Here is a 20607-nt window from a genome sequence, read left to right on the forward strand (position 1 = left end):
AAATATGCAGCCACTTGGCCAATGATCTCATGCACCAGGGCATATGGAATGACGCTCTTTGCTTGCATTAGTGTATTAGCACACTGCATGCAGCTATTAATTTTCTTTAACCATTCACAGCTCAGCACTGTGGTGAGTGTTTTACAAAATATTCCAATGGAAATGTTGAAAGCTGGTTTATTTTTTTCCTTCTGTCTGCCATAGAAATGTTTTAGGATTACATTTTTAATAAGATCTCTTCTAAATGGTTCAGATTTTGGAAAACTTTTTCCTGGAGGACATTACTATAGCAGTGGGAGAGCAGACTGGCAAAACTGCAACACAATCCACTGCCCTCTGCATCTTGGATTTCCTGGGTATCTTTATTCACAATGATGTTTGGTAGAAAAGCAACAGACCAAAAATTCTTCTTATTTCAGGTGTCATGAACCTCCTTTAGGACAGAACCTCATAATGGGGTTGCCTAACTCTCCCATATGCAGCACTGTCCTTGAACAGAAGGCATTAAGTGGCTACACGACGATAAACTTAATACAGAGCAACTTTTCCAGAAAGAAAGGTCTTATCCATTACCTCTGTGCAGTGCTTGACACTGTTATGCCAAGGTTAGTGTAAGATTTTTCTATCGTGGGAGACTAATGTAAGTATCAAAGGCATATGGATGAATACTGCCCTTGACCTGATTCAGGGTGCTAGGGCTAACCTCTTTGTTGGTTTCTGTTTTTCCTAGAGTTTCACTAAATATAAATTTTTCAGTTTAAAAAAAGCAAGGATTTATTCCACGTTCACATTACATCACTCCATGTGACTCCTTCTGTGGCTATTTTTGTAGCCTGTGGTCATATCGCTTAGTTCCTAGAATCAGGATGATAAATTTTAACACTGAACGTTTATTTAGTTAGTAAGTTTCTGTATTTGTTGACTGTAGAGTTCCTCATTTTACTTCTCTTTCGAGCTTGGCTTTTCTGTATACTGCCTGTTTACTATGTTAGGTGGAGTCTGCTATACTTTCCAGAATACCTGCATGGCAAGTGCTAGTTCTCTTTCTTCTCCTTCACTCCATGTTGGGGTGTTTTTTTTGTGAGCAGTCTCAGATGACAGTTCTGTGTGCTGTGAACTTGGTCTTTTAAAATATGCTGCACACTTTGCTGTTCTGTGTTGCCAAGGAAAGTGCTGTGTATAAACAAAACCTCTGAGACCACCAGCTTTTTATATACGCTGTGTATCTCTATTCCAGAACTTGACAGCCCAGATGTTTCTTTGGGATACTCCTGTCAAAGATTTTCAAGTTATCTGTAAAATGTTTGCAAACACAGAACAACTTTTTAATCCTGTAAATTAAACTGGATGGTGTTTATGCTTCGCTGTAAAAACTTTTCCAAGTATTTTTATGCCACGTTGCTATTTTTTTCCCCTCTGGTTTCTGGGTGTTGGAGAACCAACTGTGTATTTATTGTACTTAATTAAACAAAGGTCAAGCAGGGCAAAACATGCACCCTCCAGAACTTTGTGAGCATTTTGTGAAGGAATGAGAGCATCACTAAATCTGAGCTGTATTTTTTCTAAAAACCCTATGCAGTCCTGGATTAACAGATTAAAAATTCTAACATTTATGGAGTTTGCAAAGAATAGATCTGGATCTAAATCTTGTGTCCTAAATCCTTTTCAGACTGAGATGTGTATGTTTTAAGCTTGCATTATTAAACTTTTTAAACTTAATATACATCAATAGATTAATTACTTGTTCTTCTTGGTCAGACTTGGGTTAGTCAGAATGCTGTACTTTAGGCACATTTTGGAGACAGAGAATCTGCCCATTTGGTATTTCAGGAATTGGACTAAAAGGAAAGTAATTGAGTAGCCACTCAGCAGCATAATCAGATCAGCACCGATCAGAAACAAGAAAGGAATGACAAGGCCTTGGAGTTACTTAACTGAGCTGCTGTCACTTAGAAGTGACAAACTGATAATATTTTTGTCATAGTGGCTGCATTTTGTAAAAGTAGAAAATAATATATACAGTTGATTGAAATACCTTTTGGTGTAATCCCATCACACTTCCTGTACTTGCTATATGTAGTAAACCACTAAGATCTGTGTTTCAATATTTCAGGCACACGTAAATTGAAATCAGTAACTCAGTTCACAGATGTCTCTAAACATGGTAGTCCCATTACACAAATGGAAGGCACCTGCTTTGTAAGTAGTTGTAGAACTGTGTGGCTGTCCCTTGTCAATAGGGTATGTGTTCTGCTGTAATTCTGGTCTGTATTGAGCTAATGCAAACTCAAAATTTTTATGTGTAAGAATATGTCACAGTTGTTCAACTCTAGCATATCTCACGTAGCTGGAAGTGTTTGGCAGCATAATAAAACTGCAGGATAACTGTTGCCAAGAAATGAAGATTATTGTTGTTATACAACTTACCCCTGTAATTCTTATTATATAGTTGGATACTGAAACAACCAATTAGCCCTCAATTTTGTTCCCGTTCTCCCTCATTAATTCACCACGTGCCCTCAGGCAAATCAACCTCTGCTTTCATTCTGAAGTAAAAGCTAAAAGGGTGAAATGCTTGCAGGTAGTTTAGAGTTTAGGTTGAACCTCTAGAAAAGCATCTTTAATCTACTGACTTTATTTAAAAAAAAAAAAAGGTCTGAAAGACCTGTCCCTCCAAAGCTAAGAAAGATACACAGCAGGACGGGAGACCACTATTAGGTGCAACAAGTCATTTGTCAAAAATACCAGAGTGTACTTTCTGAGTTTGCCAAATTCTTTTTTGTCCGTGTGAAATGACTATATAAGCATGTGAGAGGCACTTGTCTTATAACTGTACATTACTCTGTTATCCTTTTATTTCCCCAGCCAGAGTCCAAATCTACTTAGTTCCTTATTGTGTAGAAGACATTTTGTATCTCTCAAAATCCCTGCTGCCCTTTTCTGTTCAAGTTTTAATTTTATTAAACATTCTGGCACAGGAACAGATGTGGGTACATCCCTGACTTATACAATGCAGTAAGAACTCTCTTCTGTTTTGTTCTCAGCCCTCATCCTAAATTCCTAGCATTGTTTCTTGTCTTAACCATTACTGAGCGCTGAGCTGGCATTTTCAGGGAGCTGTTCACAGTAAACCCCACATCTCTCTATCTGGTTGACATGACCTAAACCAGAACTCGTTACTGTTTATATATGATGCAGGCTGCCTCTTCCTAGACTGTTCCTTTGCAATAATTTGCATGAGATTTAATCTACTACTTCATCATCTAATGCTGTGCTTTTTCATTGTATATCTTTGACTCTCGGCTCTCTTGAAAGTTTGCTGATAAACATAAATTTTCTTGCCTTCCTATTTCCTCTTACTGTTCATTTTTATAACTTTCTGAAGAAGTCATATGGGCTTTTTTCAAACCAGCCAATACCTATAGCGTTAGAGGAATTAATTGCAACATATGGCATTTATGTACCATAGGGGGTAAAAGAATAATTTAGCTCTGATAGTGAATAATAATAATGCTTATGTCAGCGTGATAAACAGATGAGTAAGAAGGTCTAACCTCTGAGATACACTTTGCACACGCAAAAAGATACTCTGTCTGAGATAAGTTTCATGAACTGCAGCCCGAGTAGTTAGAAGCAAATAACTGGATTGGTATGCCCTTGCCAAACGGGGAGACTTCAGGCTCTGCACACCTCATCCATCACTTGTCCTTTCCTTTGTATTGAGCAAGAAGTGCTGGGATTTGAGATTAGTCATGAAAACACAAAAAACCTGACTCACGGTGCAGCGTCACGACTGCTACGTCTGGTTTGAGAGAAGTGGCAGAAATGTGCAGCTGGGGCTGGGGGGGAGAAGGAAAGAGACTGTCCCTTTGCAGCTGTATAGAACTAGACTGTGACATGTCACCTAACCCCTAAATCACAGCAGTGCTCCTACTTTCTCTTTCCAGAAAGGAAACCTGAGGTATGGAGAACCAAATCCACACTTTTCCTTCATGTGATGACCAAGAACATAGTCCAGATGCTCTGATGCATTGTGAAGCTTTAATCCTAGACAAAAATCATTAACTGCTTGTCCGTGTTCTTAGACCTGTGACTTTTTCTGAGCACATAATCTATGATATTGAGGGTTAGTGCTTATGCTGGAAGTGAAATCTTGTGTCAGGAAATTACAACAAAAAATTAAAAGCTCTCCAATGAAATGTAGACTGATTCAGTTGAACCTCTTGGATAGTGTCTAATTCTAGTCAGAATAGCTTGCAAAACTGTTTTAGTCTAATTTTATAACTTCTGTGAGTGGAAAAGCCCTCTGCTACCTCTTAATTACAAATAGATAAGTGCAGTTGGCATTCTCACTGGGAAAGCCTACTGGGTGGCATACATCTAATGCAGTGCCGGTGATGCAACAACTTTGGAACTGGTGGCAGCAGTGAAGGCGGGGGAAGAAAGAAATGTATGAAGGCAGATAGTGATTAAAGTTGCCTGGTAACAGGCTTTTTGCTCTTTGTTTATTCTTGTAATATCAATGGGAAATCAGAATAACAAGTTCAGGTTAAGCTTAAAAATAAAGCTGCTTAGACTGTTTGAAGATGGATGCTAATGTAACTGAAAGCAACTGTATAGGCATATCAACAGTTGTTTCAGTATAACATACTGACATTCATTATGATGTTCACTTATTCCAAAATGCTAATGAAGACCAAGGGTGTTATGCCTTGCAGTAAACCAGTTGTGGTAAGAATTGCATTTATAAGGCTTATTGCTTTGAAAGTTATCATGAGAGACTATAGTCTCTCCTTTTATAAGCTTTCTCAACACTGCTATCCTCTTTCGCTTAAATGAGGATGCAGTATTCAATATGAAAACAACATATTCTCACAAGAAAACAACTGTTATTTGTAAAACCTATACAACTGATTATTTATAATACTGCTCAACTTTGGCTACCCAGCATTTTATATCCTTGTCAAGTCCTCTTCTATAAAACTTTTATTTTCAGTAGGGTCTTGGCTCTTTGGTTTTGTGGGGTTTTGGGTTTGGTTTGTTTGTTAGTTGTTGTTTTCTTTTTTGAAAGACTGCTTAGATTTCTAGCCCAGCAAAACAATTAAACTTACTCAGGATTATCAAATTCCACAGTACTAGCTCCTTCCAAGTAGCACTTTCTTACGAAGAACTCAAACTGCAAAGCAGTTGGAACATGCTGGCCTTTTGCCAAATTCCAAGGTAGGCTTCCTTGGCAAGCATCATCTCAAATGTTTCAAAGTTGTTCTACAGCATGTCTACTTTCCTCTAGGAAAAGCTGTTTTATAGAAAGGGAGTCTTAGTGATCCTCACTTCTTGACTACTTTATTATTTATTGCTCCATATCACTATGCAGCAGTAGCGCATTTAGCTGTAAATTCTTTCCATTACTCACAAAGCCACACAAACATCTTGGAGCTTTCCTCAGAGAATTCTTAACTTCCTACAAAAACAAGCAACAAAAAGCTACCAGGAAAAGTAACCAGAAGACTTTTAATCACTTGAATCTATTTCCTATCCCTAAGAGAAACTAGGATTTTCCACACGCTTATGTGGAATACTCAAGTGAATTACATGCCCTGTATTAAATAAATCTATTGTTTATGAACTATATTGTATCAAATATGAGAACTGATGCTGTTTCTTACCCACATTCAAAGACTTCCTAGGATTGCTACAGAATGGAAATTCTTCTTATATAGGTCTGCTTTATCTTTTAACCACTTAAATGTGAGATTTAAATGCCACATTTTAAATATAAAATACTGGCTAACTCAGAGTCTTTAACTTAGTGTTTACTGTGGTGACAGTCACTACTGTCTTCCAGACGCCAGAGGAGTTGGGATACATTGTAATAGCACCTCACCACTTTGAACATTGCAGAAGCAAACTGTTATGCTTACAGTAGTCCATGATGCTAAAGCTTTGCATTGAGAATATTTAGATACTGTAGACTGCTCTAAGGTATGTTGAAATGAAAATATAATAGAACTAAGGCTTGGCACATACCGTTATGTATTTGTGCATTTGAAAATAATGGCCTGCCTTGGAAGAGATGATTTTTCTTTCTTACAGTCAATTTAACAGATTTAGTAAATCCTGTCCTCTGATGCTGACAGGTAGCAATTTATTTATTTTTTTTAATCCTTACACGTTCTAAGGTTGGGTTGGGTTTGCTTTTGGGTTTTTTCTTTTGTTGTGTTGTTGGCTTCTTTAAACTCCATCTCAAAATTCTGTGTTAAATCTTGCCTTCCTGGGTCCCCCTGAGCTATATGATTATGGGTAGCAAAGCACAATTATAGAAGTTTAAAGGGTGAAGTGTGGTGATTACGCATAAAGTTGTAAACCTAAATAATCTCAGTAATATCCTTCTCCATGATCACATTAAAAATCTGAGCTTAGACCTTTGGTTTTAATGGAAATATCCTGAACTCTCCTAGATACTAAAAAAGCAGATGTAAAATATTAATTTATATAATTGTTATGAATGAAATATAGGGTGCCCTGTATTTCAAATATTCTGGAAACTTGCTTATAAAAATGTGTTCATCTTGAACAAAACTCTGTCTATAATCACTAATATGTAGGTAAGAATAATCACAGTTGACTATATGTTGTGAAACATTAAATGAAGCCAGGGGTGAGGGAGAATTGCAAATAATTTTTCTTGCGTTTTTCTCAGCTAAGAGCATGACCCTACTTGAAAACCTGATAAATCAAAATCCATCGCTTAGGGAAATAATTTTGTTGCTTTCTACTGAATGTTTTACCAAAATATTTAGTTAAAATAGCTAATTTTGAAGTCTGTGGTTCTGAAAGCTACAAAAAGTCAATTAATTTACCCAGAGAGTGCTGGCTCAAAGCATGTGAAGACTGCATGGACCAACATAAGAGATCTTTGGTCATACTTGGTTCTTATTTGCCTTATGAACTTCAAGAAGAGCACAAATCCACTTCAGTTTATTTTCAAAAGAGAGATACAATTATTTTAAGACTGTCAAGAATGTCCTGGGGAGATATTTCAGCAATTGATCCTCCTCAGATAGAAGTAATGCTTTGAGTTTCACCCTACCAGCCTCAGGAAAGATTAACTGCAATTACGGAACCATCATAAAGCACCACTGACCCTGTGACACTGCAAGCAATACTCTGTTTGGAATGAAGGTGATAGCATGGCATATATGAAAGGATTAACATGGTGGTGTGTTGAAGTCATCAAACCCCAAGTTGGAATTATAAATAAATATGTATTAGACACTGGCAACAAGAAATTGCTGTTACTTTCCCTCTGTCGACTTTATATATATTAGGGAAAAATAATACTTTCCCCCACACACACCAAAAGCTGGTGTGTGAGCACAGAATTAGGTTAATTCCACCCAAAGATGTTAGCAGCAATTACTTTATAAAAAAAACCCAACCAACAAAACCAACCCCGTGCTTTAGTCCCAAAAAAGGTTTTGTGGTGTGTTTCGTTCAGCCTGGCTATCAAATGAACTGATGTCTCAGCAGTAATGTTTTAGCACTTCCATAAACTCTCATGTCACTATTTTGTTTAGTTGAAATGCAGAAGAAAGACTTCGATGTTGCTAATACAAAGCTTCTGTCTACTAAACTTCAAACTTATTTCTGGTTGAATGTCTGGATAATTTAATCTGAATACATCTGAGTATTAGATACACATCTTGCAAGTATCAAAAATACTCAGGTACAACCAGGCATGTCGATACTCATTTCTCTGCAATTGCTGAAAGATTGAACAAATCTACTAACACAGCATACTAGAGCTTTGGAGTGAGGTATAGCAATAGACTTGTATGTTTGCATTCCTTTTACCTGATGTCTTCTCTAATTACTGTTCAGGTAATTTAGTTGTTTTGCTCATAGCATTGTTTTGGATTTTTATTATCTTGCAAAAAGTAATTAAAAAAATTCTTACAAAAGTAAATCCAAAATGAACATCATCTTGTATCAGAAGTTTTAAACATGGTGAAATTGACTTTTCCATTGGAGGAAAAGCATATCCTAATGTATAGATAGAATCACTCTGATTATCACTGTCAGTCTCAGAGAAAGTACTTCGTAACAACAAAAAAAGTCTTAGGAAGTCCCATGAAACTTCTGACAAGAACATCCCACCTTTATAATCACAGACTAAATTTGCCATATACTCATACAATTTATTTTGTTTTAAATAGCATACCTACACTGGTGTATCATCCCTACAGAGCTTCACATGGGGAAATCTACCAATGTGTTCTGCTGCTGACAAGAGTAATGCTGATACCTGTAATAGATATGTGGTCCATTAGTGTTTTAACCACTGCACCTTAGTCTAGCTCTGAAACACTACATACCAGCATGCTATAGACAGGCTTGCTAGGAACTTGAACTTGTACAACTATCAAGCTTAATCAGCTTAATAATAGAAATCTTTCACTGCTGTCATATTTTCATTAGTATGCTGTTTCATATGTGCTTACAAAGTAACTTTTGTCATACCTTTCTAAGCACAATTTGCTATATATGACACTTGGGTATCAAAGGCTAGCTAAAGCACATATTGAAAAGGTGTATTGAAGTATCAAAGACTAGCTAAAGCATGGGTATATTGCCAAAGGTAATGTATGCCTTTGATCATCTATCTTTGTTTATCTGAATGTTTGAGATGAACTTGAAAGACAATGGATAAATAGGCTTGTGCTGAAAGCCAAATACTCTTTTTTTTTTTTTCATACTTTGCACAACTTTTCAAAACAGAATCCAGCAAATGAGAGTTCTGTTTCTCTTAGTACTCAAATATATGTGTGTGGCTAAAATAGGCTTTTAATTTGTTGTCTTGCTAGATGCATTGAACCTTTGAATGATGTCAGCTATTTATGACCTTACACCTATATTCTAATTAGTCTGCCTTTATCTGGGAACAGCAGTGCTGGAGTGCAGCTTGGATAGAAACGCTGGCTAGACAGCTTTTGATTCCCTTGTCTCTCAGAATCTACCTCTGATAAAAGCAGAGCGTGGTGTCAAAAGGAGTGTGGGTGTTTCTGTATGCCGTATAAACACACGACAAGAATAGGTTCTCCTCTTTGGAGAAGAAAAGGCTACGGGGGGACCTCATTGCAGCCTTCCAGTACCTGAAGGGAGCTTATAAGCAGGAGGGGATTCAACTTTTTAAAAGAGCAGATAATGGCAGGACAAGGGGGAATGGACTAAAGCTAAAGGAGGGAAGGTTTAGATTGGATATTAGGGGGAAGTTCTTTACAGAAAGAGTGGTAAGGTTATGGAACAGGCTGCCCAGAGAGGGGGTGGATGCCCCATCCCTGGAGGTGTTCAAGGCCAGGTTGGATGGGGCCCTGGGCAGCCTTGTGTAGATCCAGGCCTGGAGGTTGGTGTCCCTGCCTGTGGCAGGGGGGTTGGAGCTCTATCATCCTTGGGGTCCCTTCCAACCCAGACCATTCCATGATTCTATGATTCTCATCAAAACTACAAATAAGTGTAGCTTTTTAATGAAGAATCACAACAAATAGGATTTATGAAAAGATAGAGGGACATGTATATTTTTTCTTGTCTATCATCCCTCCATGTGTTTTGAATGTGTTTCTGATAGTATATATGTATCTTCTTGTGTGAATATCTATTTTACTCTATCGCTACCGATTCAGTACTTGTGATCGTTCATAGAAAACTAGAATTTTGCCGTCATCCTAAAGTACATGACTGCAATGAATAACTTCTAGAGAACCTCAGTATTGAATGCAGTTCAGTTACCACACTCTAGAAACTGTCCACGCACAGGATATATAACATATAGCTGGAAGTCATGCCAAACCAGTTGATCAGACTCTTTGTGTAGCTCTGTATCAGGTATAGTAAAAAAGTCTTCTGCAGCTGAGCAATTATATTCAGGCTACATTCTAAAAATGTTTGTCAGGAAAGTTATTTATGCTTTGTTATTTTTAAACTGCAGTACCCAGCTCTGAATAGATTTTATTGTGGTTAGCCTTTTTCAGAAAGTCAAAATAAACCAAATAAACCAGTTTGGTTAGGTTTCAAAAACAGAACACATATAAATCAAAGTGCAGTATTTATTGTCTATGAAGAAGGAATGACTACTCAAATAGTAACAAATTAAAGCCTAGATTTCCCCCGCCTCCGTTGGAACTCCGACAGTCCTTATTCAGACTGAGTATTTATTCGTTGTGCAGGTGGCACCCATTAGTTCAGCATCTCCCCATTAAATTTATACATTATTGTTAAATGTCTTTTCATCCTTTGATATTCTCAGTAGATGGTGGTATATCAGCTGACTTAGTATGTTTGTCTTGTGCTCCTCTTTGAAGCTTCAAAGGAATGCTGTCCAAATTCTCCATCCTTCTATTAGGAATCTAACTGCTATCCCTCCAATACGTTTCCAACTACAGGGAAAACCCACATCTATGGTTACCTCATAAAATATAACTGTGCCTGTCAGGTGCAATTTAACAGAGATCACTTGGAAACCACATGGCTTTAGTGATATATTTTTAAATTTCGGGGTTTTTTTGAGTTTTGCAGTCAAATTTGCAAACAAATGGGTAAAGTCCTAACAGCAAACGAGTGGATTGCCATAGGCTGAGTCATGCAGCACGAACAACTGTCTGTAAGCAGGACCTGTGCTTTAAATCTCAGGTTTCATAGTTATGACCAGCATTCTTATGTGTCACAACTTCTTTTTGCACTAGAAGAAAAATAAACCTTGCTAATAAGTACTTCAAATGAGTATCTAAAATTCAGGAAAGCAACTGAATGCCTCCTATCTGGAGAAGAGTCTGAGAGAACTGGATGGGGTAGTGCAGTGCCTCTGAATTTTCCTAGAAGCAAACTGCATTGCACTGAAATTGGAGAAGCAGAAATTCTCTGCTGCACTGCATATAACAAGCCCAGAGACATTGGATATCTATAATACCATAAATTACAGGGAGCATATGGAGGACTAAAAACTGGTAGAGCGTTTGTTGAAAATTTTAGGAATGTTTCATATAAGATTATCAGTGATGAAAGACAACTAATGTCTTTTTTCCCGTAAGAGATTACTGCTTATTGTTTATAGAGTTTCTCTCTCAAAATAACTTATTTATTACTGTAAGGCTTAATGAAAATCTGTTTCAATTTTACTCTGAGGCATTCCCACACAAACTTGTACTGAAAATCTATTGCAATTTACATTTTCATCAAATATTTTTATTGTTAAGTTTATACAAGGACAACCCAAGAACCAGATAAGTATGAATACCTAGTAGGAGGATTATAGTATGAGAGAGAGAATGTATTTTGGAAGAATAAACAAATCTGTAGAGGATTATAGTCCTCAACATTACAAGGAATTACACGTGTTTTTTTAGATAAACATGTTTAAAGTGTTAAAGCAGTAAAAAAGAAGAAAGGAATGGGAAAATAAAGACATTGTTAAATGTATATATAGAATGAAGTGGTCAACAGCTAAGGCAAACTGGTTTGCAAGGTAACTATGGCACAAGATATTTACCTTAGGCAGCGTGTCTCCCAGTTTGTACATGTAAAACATGACAAAAGAAACTTTGCATGACATCTCTTGGTAACTGTCTTAAAGCACTGAAATCAGCTTGACCCTGGAAGTAAATAAACTGAAGTGAATTTAAAAATAGTTACTGAAGCATGAAATAGCAGCAATGTGTATCAGGTTAGAATCAGGCAGTCCATTCTGTGTCATAAAGTACATGACTTCACACCAAGGCAAAGGTTTGCTGAAGGAAATCCTTGGGGGTTATAACCTGCAGTTACACAAGCCTTGTGACCCAAGCTCATAGCCTAAGTGACTTCCTTGGTGGTGTCTGGGTGCACAATTGCTCAAATGACCTGCTTTTAGAATCCAGCCTTTCCAGAGAAGTAATGAAGTCACTATATGCCTAATCTATGACTGATGATAAAGACAAGCTTTCGGTGGTTTGGGTTTTGGTTCTGGTTTTTTATTGTTTGTTTTTGTTTTCATGGTGCTCATGGGAAGTCAGGTGGTGTTTTAGTCAGGAAAAGAAAAGCTCCCATGATTTAGCCTCACTATTTGGCTGAAGAGAAGCTGAACAGAGTGGAGAAAGGTATGCACTGTAGACAGCCCAATAGCAACCACGCTTAATTGGATATGGGTAAAATAAAAGGTTAAAGAGTTTGTCCAGGATAAATCAACAAAAATAATTAATGTGAACAGACTGTGCTATGGCTCCCATTCCAGAAAAACAACTTCACTGCTTTAACTGCTTCATATGTAAGATATCCTGTTGTAATGTGTGCAATTTAAATTCTTCAGTGCATGAAAAAACCCAAACAGGCTATAAATTACATTCCAACCCCTCCTCTGTGATCACTTCAGTGACACAGGGAAATAATGAAGTCTTTCAGCTGAACTATAAAACTTAAATGGTTTAGGCACCATCGCACAAATAAGATACTCCTTATTTGGAGTACTTCCCTTTTAAGTTGCTATTGCTTGATTTGTTCAAGGCCCCTTTCTTCATGGCCTTTGTACACTACACTTCTTTTGTATCTAACTTGACTTAAACTCTTCCTAAGCAATATTATCTTATTTTAAAAAATATTCTTATTGGGGAATAAGAGAATAATTAATAGCATATATCAAAATTACATGCAGAAGCACAATGCTTTGAATGTGGCTCAGAGTGAATAACCCTGGATGGTTAAAGTGGCAAAGTTTGTCTGCAGCAATCTTTGGCTAGGGAAGTAAGGTTTGATACCCAAAATTCCATAATAAAGATTAAATACACATCTCTTCTTTTTCCCAGCTAGCATTACTCTCCCAATTCTTGCTACTCATTCTTCTGAGGCTTAGAGGTATTTCATGTAGTAAAGATACAATTAAGGTCATGTGATGCTACTTAGAACAATTTATACTCTTTGAAACTCCCCAAGTAATCACAGTTAAGTAGACTGTGACTATGTGAATATTGCACATAGCAAACTGAACCACAACAAATCCTAGGTTTAACTTTTACATGCTGCTTTTCAGCAGTCAGTCTTCTCAAAGATGGTCACTCAGTATCATCGATCCTATCTTTAACTGTGAGGAAACTGAAGTCTGTGAGGATGAGATGGCTGTGCCTGATATGCCCACCGGATGAAAGGGAGTTCCCAAGTCTACCACGACTAGACAGATTTGGCTAGTATCTCAAGATCATAGTTGCTGTCACCAACCCCCTGTAAACCCTAGTGGCACTCATTCTCTTTCTAATCACTCCTCAGGCTGCACTTTATAGAAAACACTTCAGATGGTGAACACAAAATATTTGATTATGTGCCTGGACAAATTAAAGTCTAATAACCCATGGGCACTCATGGGTTAAACACTGCAAACCCCACCACTGAACACAAATGTAAGGCAGATCAACCTTAGGAAGAATGCTCATAACTTTATTTTGGAAAGTTTGATCAGTTTTTGTTTCCCTTCTATTTTTCATGCTGCAATGTTTGAGTTTTGATTTCCTTGTTTGCTTTATTGTTTCCCTGCAATTATTGTATTTCTTTGCATGTGCTACATTGTTTAACTATCTGAAATTTGTCTCACTTTCCTCCATAGCTGTTTGTTTGTTCCATGACTACAGTCCTTGATCCTTCTACTCATTTAAAACTTTATGGTCTTCTGTCAAAACCACCTCATCTTGAGGTGATTACCCTTCTTTTCATTCCCTTTTTAAGCTTCTCACGGCACGTTCTTATCTATATTCTACATTACAATTTTTTTGAAGCTCCTTTTGCGTATTTGCAAAATCTGTATTACTGTCTACAGCATTACATGGATATACTTAGTCTTAAGCCATTTGAACATCTATGGTACACCCTGCTTCTCCATGCCAACATGCACAGATAAATGGATATGATTCCTCTTAAAGTCAGATAAACAGTCATACTTAAACTGAAGGAGTCCAGTGATGGATATACACATTCTTAGACAGTAGCTTTTCCCTTGAAAAGAATGATTCACATTCATAAACTTTGTCCTTGGTTGATACCTTATTGGTCTGGATTTGGTTTTCTGTGGGTGGTTGTTTTTTTTTTTTTTTGGTAGGTCTGAGCCCATGGCAATGGGGAAGAGAAAAAGCACCTTTCCTAATAGGAAGGTTGAAATCTCCACATGGTTTGTGTTTTAGAGTACTACAAAAGTCTAGCTAGATCTTTATTTTAGTAATAGCATCTAAACTGAAGGTAGTATTACCATGGAATAAGTGGGCGACCTAGAAATACAGGAATCGACTACAGTATTCTAGAGATGTGGAAATTTGTTTCAGCATTCTGGAGCTCCTAGTTGCCATCTCCATTTCAATCTCCTATTACTTGGCAACCACACCTCTTCCTGGAGGCACCAGTAGCTAAAGACTTTGTGTGTACTTTTTTCTTATTTTGTGTTTAGGAGAGGCAAGCCTAACAGTGCTGCTTTTTTCTTGCCCTTGCTATGCCTTCGTGAGGTTAATGTGACTTTAGCTGAACTCAAGCATTGGTTTGTAACAGAATAAACCACCTTCTGTAGAGAAATCCTAAATAAGGCTGAGAGAATTTTGCTGGAGGCTCTTTTTAGAGAAATGCTTATTTAATTAACAATTAATGTAACTTACATGACTGTAAATGCAAACACGTATGCTCTTTAAGAACAGTTCTGGGAGAAGCGTTTTACTGTGCAGTAGCTATCCTTAGAAGTTTTGTTTTGGGATGATAAATTACTTGCTTACCATTTAATGTGCAGTGCTGTACATTTCAAAGCCTGACCTAAAATAGGTTAGTGTGGTGCACTGGCACTACCTCAGACAGCAGCGCCCTTTCCTTTGACAGGGAGGCTGTGCTGTTGCACACAGGGCATTGCTGTCTGACAGCTGTTCCTTGTCTTCTCCAGAAGAAGAGGTTGTAAGCTATTTTTGTTTTAAATTTCTCCCCAGCTACCTTTCCCAGCAGTTCACACCCTACCCCTCTCAGCACGTACTGCCCCTCGGGAATTTTTTGCCTGCCCCCTTCAGAAACAGGCTTTGCTTTTGAACAGGTAAGACTTACTGGCTCCTCTCTGGAAGCGCGGCTGAGGCAGGTGGCGGCCCGGGGAGGGGGGGTGGCCCTGCCCGCAGGGCCCCGCCGCTGCGCACATCCCCGGGAGCCAGCTCGCTGCCGGTGAGTCCCGCTTAGTTCACTGTCAACCAAGCAAGAAATTTAGCCGAGTGCAGTGAGGTGACTGTAACGCCAAGCTGGCAGCAACGCGGCAGGCGCCTCTGGAGGACGGACTGACTGACTGAGGGGAGGCCGCTCGGTCGTCCCGGCGAGGCCCGTTCTAGGCAAGGCCCGCTCCAGCTCCCCCGGCGCGGCGGCAGAGCTCAGCCCCCAGGTCCGGATCGGTTCCTGACAAAGTGGGGGAGAAAGAAAAGAAGAGGCCTCGCCTCCCGCCGCAGCCGGGCGGGGGCAGGCCGCAGCAGCTCAGCCGCTCCCAAATGGCGGCACGCTGAGGGGGCGGGAGCGCGGGGAGGAGCGGGCGCTCGGCGGTCAGGCCGAGAGGCGGGGAGGAAGAGGACGGGAAAAAGGAGAGACAGGCGAAAGGGAAGGAGCCGAGTACCGAGAGGTCGATGGGCGGAGGATAAATGTCTCGCTGAGTGTGAGGCCGCCATTTTAGATGAGGAACGAAACGAACGGCGGCGAGTGGGACAAGAGCCCGTAGGGAGCTGCCGGGAGGGAGTGACATAGGTAGGAGCGGCGTCGGGCTAGTGAGCGGCAGAGGACAAGGCAGGGAACGAGGTGGGGAGGGCTTCCACTTCTCGCCTTTCTCTTCGGATCTCCGGTGCTGGCGCTTGGAGCGGCGCCGGCAGCTCCCAGCGGCGGCTCAGCCCCGGGCACATCGACCCAGCCGCAGCCTCGGCCGCGAAGGAAACGAGCGCGGGGAAGGGCGGCCCCTCGCCCCCTGACAGGGATCGGGGGAGGGAGGGAGGAAAGGAGATCGGCCGTCTCGGTACCTGCGGGTCGCGGCTCACCGCGGAGCCCTTTGAGGTCGGATCGTCTAGTGCACGCCGCCTGCCCCCCGCAGCCGGGGCCAGCGTTCCTGCCGCGGGGCCGCCCTGTCCGCCGCGGGGCCCGGGCGGGGGCTACCGCCCCGAGAGGAGAGCTTGCGCGGCGGCCCGGCCCGGCGAGCGGGGAAGGTGCCAAAAAGCCCGGGGGAAGCAGGAGGGTGCTGGGTGGGGGGGTGTAGGGGGTATCTGTGGCCCGTCGTGGCGGCGGGTCAGGTGGGAGGGGAGGTGTGTCGTGGCCGCCGGCTGTCAGCGCCAGCGCGGTACCCCGAGACCGGAGCCGCCCCCCGGGGGAGATGCGCGGCCGAGGCGGGTGTGCCCCGGCGCTGGGGCGGGCGGCGGGCGGGATGAGCAACGGGCATCCAGGAGCAGGCACCTGGAATGGTGCCCTGGTCGGGGGAGGGGGATGCCCAGCGGTGGCTCCGCCTGGCCGGCCTCCTCGGGTCTCGGCTTCGCTGCTGGCGGCTTTGTCCCTGCCGTGCTTGCCGCGGGACTCCCTCGCCTTCTGCTCCTCTGAACGGGGAATGGAAAATGCGCCGAAGTTGTATTGGCGTAACCGAGCGCGGTCAGCTTTGGCCTTCTTCGATCAAGCTGCCGGCTTGATTTTGTTTCGACTTAGATTCAGTTTAAAACAAAGACGTTTGGAAACTGGAGTAAGATTCTCCAGTTTCTCAATTTATGTGAAAGGGACACAACTTTGCTACGTATAAACGGTGTTACTCCGGAGCCAGGGCTTCTGGGCTCTTTTTATCTACAGTCTAAATGTACGTGCAAATAACCTGCCTGTGCTAACAGCAGCACGTCTCTTGTCCATTGTTCATCTTGCCTACGTCAGGCTACATAATTAGTGTAGAGTGGTTTTTTTTTTTCCTTCTTCACCTTTAAGTGACAACTACAAATAGATAGACCTTATGTGGGACAAGGAAACCTTGAAACCAGTTGTAGGGCAATTGCTCCAGCACAGCCTGCGTTCCAGGTGCAACTGTAGGTTGTTGTAGGTGTGCAAAACAAAAAGGGTCCATAGTGGAGTAAAACTAGGATTCTTTAAAAGACAAAGCCAACAACGGTTTTGTACAAAAGGCTTTTAAAATGCTTTTTATTTAAACGTTGCCGAAAAGCTCAGCTCCAAATACTGCATAAAGGATCACTGCAAAAACTATGAGATCATTTGAATGGATGTGTTTATCCTTTAGGACACGTCTGCAGTGTTGGTGCCGAAGAAAAGATTAAGTTGGTGAATGTGAGAGTTAATTTAAGGCAATTCAACTAATCTATTCTGTGTACACCCGTTCAAAATGGAAGTGGCTTTAATTTAGTTAGTCTTAATGAGTATTTTTTGTAGCTGAGCCCCAAGGCTACAATTAATCATAAGAAGGTATGGATCTGTATGTATGGTCATGAAATGGATGATTGGTAAGCAGTTCTATTTTAGATTATTAAATCAGATGTGAACTAGCTGACTTGGGTTAGAGCAATGGTGCTTTCACAAATCTGGAATGTGTTTTTCATTCGGTTTGTTGCCATACTTAATATCTTCAGGACTGGACAACTTATTGTGCAACACTGGTGACTAACCTGCTTTGAAAGAAAATCTGGAAGTAGCAGAGAAAATATCTTTTTTTTCCTAAGGAAGGTATAAAACTATTTCTAGTTGAATGCCTTTGCATACATTAAATTTTCAGGTTTTTATTGTTTAACCAACAGCAAAGTCTATTTAAATTACCCATGAAGTTACTTCTGTCTCAGGGCCTTAACTTACTACAACTTATTAAAATAACTCATATTTTATAAACCACAAACATGACCCATGGAAATCATTGTTCAGCACTTCTTGGTGTGCTAAATCAGCACTAGTTTCTTCTGGGACATATACTCTCCTTCCCCCCCCCCCCCCAGTTTGTTTATTTGGCTCCTTTGCTGTTGGGAAACCAGGAGTTGAGGAAAAAACAAGTTTTCCTTGTTTTCTGTCTTTGAAAACAAATTATATTGAGATGATGAGAGCTGTTGGTTCTAAAACTTCTGTAGGAGATGGAAACCAAAAGCTGTTAGTTTGAATGTATAAATAAGTCTAAACCCCAGTCAGTTTCAAATGCAGGACCCGTGCTGATAAATTAATTTTTGCATTACAGATGCAGAATGTTTAAATTATCCTTCTATTCCTAATACAGTTAGGAGAGCAAATAAAATAACCAAAGTCTAGTTCAATATGGATTTGTCTGTGCGTCTCTGGAGATCTCGGCTGCGAACATACTGTCTTTCTCTTCCCTGACACCTTCAGTCATTCCCTTTGCCATGCTTTTGTAATACCCCAGCACCTCTTGCTTCCCCATCTTTGATACTGCCTGACTAAAACACCCTCTAGATTCTTTTTTCCTCCTCTCCCTCCTTTGGTGTTGCTAGTCTACCTCCTTGGCCTACCAGCTAGGCAAGAGGGAGGTTTTTTTCCTTGGTTTGATTTTGTTGTGTGCTGCGGTGCCCAGACTGAAGAAGAGGCCAGGAGAGCGAAGGATTCTTCCCTACTTTGGCTTCCTATTTCCATAGCCTGTGGGAGTTTTGTATTCTCTGTGCCTCTACCTAGCTGCTGAGCTGAAATAATCTAGGCTGTCCAAATGTTTCTGAAGGAGTTGCAGAGGGACAGCTGGGTGGCATGATCACACACAGCCAGGCCAGTTGCCTAGGAAACAAGGGTAATGTGTTTTGGTTGAATTTCCAAAACTCCCATGCAAATTCAGCTTGAAACAAATGAATAATTGAAAAGGATGATTGTTTTGTAAAGAAGTTCCATCCATCTTCTAACTTAAACAGAAATCTAAGAGCTCTGTAGCTGTGTGAAGAGACATAGAGGTGAGCATTTAATTCTCATCAAAACACCAAATTGCATCAGTCAAAATTACTTCTCTTTGGAGAAGTAACAATAGTCAAAACAGTCAATGCAAGATTAAAATTTATGATTCAACCAAAATTTCAAGCATGCTAATCTAAACACGGTTTCAGTAAGTTTCACAGAAGTTTAATTAATTTGAAAAAAAGTGTGCTCATTTACATCTGCATTGTAACAATTTTGATTGATTTTGTGTAATGGCTTATGCAAAACCCTTCAGTATTTTCCAGTATGAAATATAACCATTGTGTATTGAATAAGGTTGTGGAAACAGTTTGTTAGCTCTAGAAATAAACTGAAAGAGATGCTGATGTAAAGCTAGGAAATCAGGTAAAAAATTTAGCTTTATGTCAGATTCACAAGGTGTTTTAGCAGTGAGCATGCATTAGCTCATCAGTTTTGAGACAGCCTGAAGCGCTTACGCTGTATGGTATTCTGTAGGGTAATCCAGATATTTATTTAATGATGCCCCTGTTTTTTCTAAAAAGAAAGTCTGTTTTGGACACCGATCTGTGAATAATTCTCAGTGCTGTGTTTGCTCTTGCTACGTCTGCTATTTTTTGTAAACAACAGTTTTGCTTTGAAAAGCAGCTGGTGCACGTTTATTCCCTTAGTGACTTGAATATTGTGTTTGAACTATAAATGTCATCTGTTTCACACGAAGATGATTTTACTGCAGCCGTGTATACTGACCTTTTACAGTTTAATAGAATATCGTCATCTTGTGTCCTGAAGTGCTGCAATGCATACAGTAGATGAGGGTAAACAAAACACTGTTCAGGAGTCATTTGTAAATGAGTTTTTTGGTTGACTGCAGAGCTGGGAGTTATCACTGATAATAAAGTTTACATAGATGAATATAATTTTTTCCAAGGTTTTAAGTGACATAGTCACTGTGATTGAATGATGTATTTCTGCAGAGGTTTTTGCTTGCTTATGGGGAATGACAAGAGCTTAGAGCTGAGACTTTAATACACAAAACCTCTGGACTTGTACAGGACAGTGTGATGGCAAGTGCAGGCCATAGGATTTGTTTGCAGTGGGAGGTGTGGTGTGTCTGTGTTCTGCTGTTCCTCCTGTACGTCCCAGACACATCCTGCCTGCTTGCACGAACGGAGCAGCACAGTTAAAGGTTTTAACTTCAGGCAAAGGAGTTCTAGGGTTGCCTTGCCAATCACCCGTGCGTGTGGTGAGTGTGCAGGTGACTCTTGCCTTGTTTTCCTTGCACTATCTGAAAATCTGCAAATGGGACCTGTATCTCTAGCTCTTCTGATACAAGCCCCTTTTTATGTTGTTGTTGTTGTTGTTGGTTTTATTGCTCCGTGGAATCGTTTCACTTGCTGTGTTGTGGCGCTCTGCAGATGTGGAGGTGATTACGGTAGTGCTGCTTGCTCTTCCTACTGCATTGCGTTGCCGTATCTCAGACTTGAGCTTACCTTGCATGCTTGTTATTGGTCTGACCCTAAAATATTTCATTTCTGACGAACAGCTGACAAAAGGGTGTTAATTACTATCACCTTCCAATTGAAATACGTAGTATCGGTTAGGAGCAGTTGAGACATCTTGTGTATTTTTAGTTCACAAGCTAAGGAGGTTGCTTCACTAACTTGCAGCTGGGTGTGGCATGGGGTTAACCGTATTAATTAAAGC

The 20607-nt window shown here is 40.4% G+C and overlaps 1 protein-coding gene and 1 long non-coding RNA gene across 3 annotated transcripts in view; one reads left to right on the forward strand and one right to left on the reverse strand.

Annotated features, from left to right (window-relative positions):
* The window catches only part of LOC311196319, a 32830-nt gene extending 21192 nt beyond the window's left edge, over positions 1 to 11638 (reverse strand). The window contains exons 1-2 of the long non-coding RNA XR_014617571.1: positions 11543 to 11638; positions 8222 to 8305 (exon numbers count right to left, since the gene is read on the reverse strand). This is a non-coding gene — a long non-coding RNA (uncharacterized lncRNA). The remainder of the gene's footprint in view (positions 1 to 8221; positions 8306 to 11542) is intronic.
* Positions 11639 to 15647: 4009 nt separating this feature from the next.
* Positions 15648 to 20607, forward strand: part of RAF1 (Raf-1 proto-oncogene, serine/threonine kinase) — a 42850-nt gene continuing 37890 nt past the window's right edge. For both annotated transcript variants that reach the window (XM_084269508.1, XM_084269509.1), the window contains exon 1: positions 15648 to 15759. The gene's annotated coding sequence lies outside the window, so the exon portion shown is untranslated. The remainder of the gene's footprint in view (positions 15760 to 20607) is intronic.

The sequence above is a fragment of the Gallinula chloropus genome (genome assembly GCF_964237585.1).
Source record: "Gallinula chloropus genome assembly, chromosome: 12".
Classification (NCBI taxonomy): domain Eukaryota; kingdom Metazoa; phylum Chordata; class Aves; order Gruiformes; family Rallidae; genus Gallinula; species Gallinula chloropus.